The sequence below is a fragment of the Penaeus vannamei genome, chromosome 14 (genome assembly GCF_042767895.1).
Source record: "Penaeus vannamei isolate JL-2024 chromosome 14, ASM4276789v1, whole genome shotgun sequence".
NCBI lineage: Eukaryota > Metazoa > Arthropoda > Malacostraca > Decapoda > Penaeidae > Penaeus > Penaeus vannamei.
Window position 1 is genome coordinate 14,141,254 of NC_091562.1, and position 5,000 is coordinate 14,146,253.

The following is a 5,000-nucleotide window of genomic DNA, read 5'->3' on the forward strand; positions in this document are numbered from 1 at the left end:
ATAATTAAATGAATATAATCTTATTTATCACTATCAGTTTATCAACACCCCGTGGTAGTGTTTGATTTTTCATGTATTTAATTATGCTGCGTGTCTGATTCGGCGCCTGTGTTCCACCTAGAGCTATGAACACATTGAAAGACAATAAACAAAAAACACAATGTCAGGTAAATGTTAGCATATATATTCAAATACCAACGCACAACAATATGCTTATCAACCATTGTATATGTTTATGTATATCCTTTTATTTCTTAACATATCTTCCATTTGACTGATAGTTAACGATTAGCAAAACACACACATACAAACAAAATAGTGATGATAGATAAATACAAATACAAATTCTTATCCTTTTTTTCTTCTCCTTCTTCTTTCTCTTTTTCTTTTTCTTCTTCTTCTTCTTTTTCTTTATTTCTTCTTCTTCTTTCTTTCTTAATAAATAAAGGAACAAAACACAGATCCGATCGACCTAGACATTCCTTCGAGTGAGAAGAAAAGGCAGAAGCAGGAGCCAGGAACAGGATTCCGCTTGGAGGAGGGAGCCAAGGTCAAGCACCGAGGGAAAACTTTGCTGATGTGTGATGGAGCAAGATGTTCCATAAGCTTTGGATGTTCTTCAGTTGAGAGGATTTCGATACCATAAACTGATTTATGAGTTTGTTTTGGTGTTCTTCCTGTTTATCAGTTGATGCTCCTGATCTCGAAAGAGGAATGAAACACACACTTGACTCCTTAATCTGTATTACATCACGTCCATCGCGGGTTATTCCTTTCCTAAGTGATCAACCACTTTCCCCCGTGTCGTATTTGAAACGCACGTAATAAGGAATCTCATAAATTCTAAGGGTCGTGTTGTTCTCGTTGTGACTGAATTACGATTGGAAATGATCGGAAATAAAACAAGTAAAGAATAACAATTATTTTGAAAATTATCAAAATAAAACACTATACTTATACTAGATCTTGAGCTTTCGCTAATAGAAAGAAAGATGAAGAAGAAAAAGAAATAGAAGAGGAGGAAAAAGAAGAAGAAAGACCAAATGATACGAAGAAGAACAAGAAGCAGAGAGAACAAATGCCAGTGTACGAGTGACCCTTGGGAGACAAGATCACTGTTCTTAAGGAAGTGCCTTTTTTACGAGTTTTCGGTAGACCACAGAAGTACAGAATGGACGAGATTATAGTTTTGAAACGACGCAAGAATTCTGTGTCCGAGACGCTCTAATGCAGCCCGCTTAAGGTACTTACTAAAATATTCAATAAAATAGAGATAAGGGATTTTAGTTTTCACTGAGAGGGAGATGTGAGATACGTCAGGTTTTTTGTACATGCTACCAACGGTCTTGCCTTTATTATTAGAACTATCCAAATCAAGAATTGTATTTTACAAAAAAACAATAACAAACACAAACACACACAAGCACAAGCGCATAAACACATACACATATCACTATCTATCCATTCCTATATCTATCATATCTATCTATCTATCTATCTATCTACCTACCAAATATCCACGCACACGTATGCTCCCCTGTCGCATCCTCTTGTGCGCATATTAAGATGGACATTCGGAGCCAGATCACTCCGCAAGACTCTTCCATCATTCATAAACTTGAGTAAAGATCTCCCAGCATTCTCGAGATTAATATGACCTAATGTAATAAGGACTAATGTTGGATGCCATTCAGGTTCATCGAATTCGAAAGGCACTGCAGTTTGTCATGTTGCGGATGTGGGCTTGAGGGAAGTGTGTGTGTGTGTGCGTGTGCGTGTGTCTGCGTGTGGGTAGGTATAGGTGTGTGGGTGTGTGCGTGTGTGTGTGTGGGTGTGTGTGTGTGTGTGTGTGTGTGTGTGGGTGTGTGTGTGTGTGTGCGTGTGTGTGTGCGTGTGTGTGCGTGTGGGTAGGTATAGGTGTGTGTGTGTGTGTGTGTGTGTGTGTGTGTGTGTGTGTGGGTGGGTGTGGGTGTTTGATAATGATTATATGATATGCATAGGCAGAAATCTGTATGAGGCAAGAAATCATTGTTATTATTATCATTATAATTGTCGTTATTGATATTATATTGATTATCATCATTGTTATTATTATTATTATTATTATTATTGTTATTATTATTATTATTATTATTATTATTATTATTATTATTATTATTATTATTATTATTATTATTATTATTATCATTATTATTATTATTATCATTATTATTATTATCATCATCATTATTACTATAATCATTATTGTTATTGTCGTTTTTTTGTATGATAATGATAATGATGATCATTATAATCATCATCATAATAATTACTTTTATTGTTTTTATTATCATTATTATTATTACTGTTATCATCATCATTATTATTATTGTTATTATTATCATTATTATTATTGTTGTTATTGTTATTATTGTTATGATTATTATTATCATTGTTATTATCATCATTATTACCATTATTACCATCGTCATTATTATCATTGTTATTATTGTTGTTCCTATAATTATATTTTTATCATTATAATCATCATTATTATCGCCATTCTCCTCATCATCATCCTTTTCATCATCATTACCATCATCATCAGTGTTTCTCATTATCATTATTATTTATCATTGTTATTATTATTAATATTATCATCATCATTATCAAAATAATCATTTTTATAGATATTATCATTATTACTATTTTCATTGTTATCATTATTATTTTCATTATTATTATTAATACTATCATCATTATTATTAATAATATTATCATTAGTACTACTGCCACTACTATTGTTACCATCATTAATATTTTTATTACTATCATGATTATCATTATTATTATTGATATTATCATTACTGTCATTACTTTTGTTATGATTGCTCTTATCTTTATTATCATTATAATTATCATTATTATTATCATTATTAGTATCATTATAATAATTATAATCATTATTATTATTATTGTCGTTATCAATACCGTTCATAATTCAACAGTTATTATTGATACCAATATCTCAATTATCATCGTTATCGTCATTACCAGTACCAATATCATTATCATTACCAGACTATTCTTTCCTCTGCCTTTATCAGCTAATTACTTGGTTTCTTGCTTTGTCCTTTTCTCAGCTGGACGATAACAATGATAATAACAGGAGCAAGAAAAGTGAATGGCGGGTTGACTACAGATAACGGTCCAAGAGATTAGATTTCCTTGGTGTATCAGTATCCAACTGAGAGGGTATTTTGATTGATTATTATCATCAATGTAATTATCATTTATTATTGTTCTTATAGTTGCTATTATTATCATTGTTATTATTATTATTATTAGTAGTAGTAGTAGTTGTAGTAGTAGCATTGTTATCATTATTATCATTATGATTATTATTATTAGTAGTAGCTGTAGTAGTAGTATCAATTCTTTATTTCTATTTTCTCATCATCATCATCATCATCATCATCATCATCATCATCATCATCATCATCATCATCATCATCATCATCATCATCATCATCATCATCATCATCATCATTATCATTATTATTAAAATCATCATTATTATTACCATTGTTGTTGTTATTATTTTGTCATTATTATTATTATCATTATCATTATCATTATTATTGTTGTTGTTGTTGTTGTTATTATTGTTTGTATTATCAATGCCTTTTTATTATTGCTGATATTATTATTACTATCGTTATTATCGTTTTTGTTGTTTAGTTCCTGTTGTTATCATGTTTATCATTTTCATTTTCATTTTCATGTTCATTATTGTAGTTAATATCCTTATCATTATTATTATTGTCATCATCATCAGTATTATCATTATTATTATTATTATTATTATCATAATCATTATTATTATTATATTACTATTACTATCACTATTATCATTATCATCATTATCATAATCATTGTTATTATCATTATTACTATTATTATATTTTGAATATCTTTATTGGTTAGTATTACTATTACCATTATTTTTGTTATCATTCCTATTGTTATTATTGTTATTATTATTATAATAATTATCCTCGTTGTTATTCTTGCTATTATTATTATTATTATCATCATCATTATTATTATTGTTATTATTATCATTATTTCGACAGTTATTGTTGTTGTTTTCGTTGCTGGTTATACCATTTCTACTGCTGCTATTGTCATTAGTAGTATCATTATCACCAGTATCATTACAATCATCATCATCACTGTTTCAATCATAATCATCCTCATTCTCATTGTTACTGTAATTATTAGTATCATTATCACCAGTATCATTACAATCCTCATGATGATAATGCTAATAGTAATAATAATAGTAATAACAATGATGATAATTATAATGATAATGATAATAATAACAATAATGATAAAAGTGATAATAATAATAACAATAATGATAATAATGATAATGATGATAATAATATTAATGATAATGATAATAATAATGATAATGATAATTTCAACATTAATGATAATAATGATTATAGTGATAATGATGATAACAATGATAATAATGATGATAATAGTAATGATGATAACAATGATTATAATGAAGATGATGATGATGATGATGATAATGATAATGATAATGATAATGATGATGATGATGATAATGATGATGTTAATGATTGTAATAATAATAGTAATAATGATGATAATAGAAATAATAATGATGATGATAATGGTAATCATAATAGTAATGATAGATAATGATACTGATAAAAATACCAATGATGATAATAATAGAAATACTGATAATGATGATAATAGTGATGATAATGAAAATGATAATGGTGGTAATAGCAATCATTATGATGCTAATAATAATGATAATAATAGAAATGATAATGATAGTAATATAGATATATAGATGCAGGTAATAGATATGTATTATATGTTATAAGCATTATACAGATGATATTAATGATAATAATATTAATACTAGTGATAGTAACTGTAGTACTAGTAACAGCAGTAGTGGTAGCAGTGAC

The 5,000-nt window shown here is 28.0% G+C and overlaps 1 protein-coding gene across 1 annotated transcript in view; it reads left to right on the top strand.

Moving 5' to 3' along the window:
• The window catches only part of LOC113820267 (EGFR adapter protein), a 726,452-nt gene that overhangs the window by 1,317 nt on the left and 720,135 nt on the right, over window positions 1-5,000 (top strand). The gene's annotated exons all lie outside the window — the stretch shown is intronic.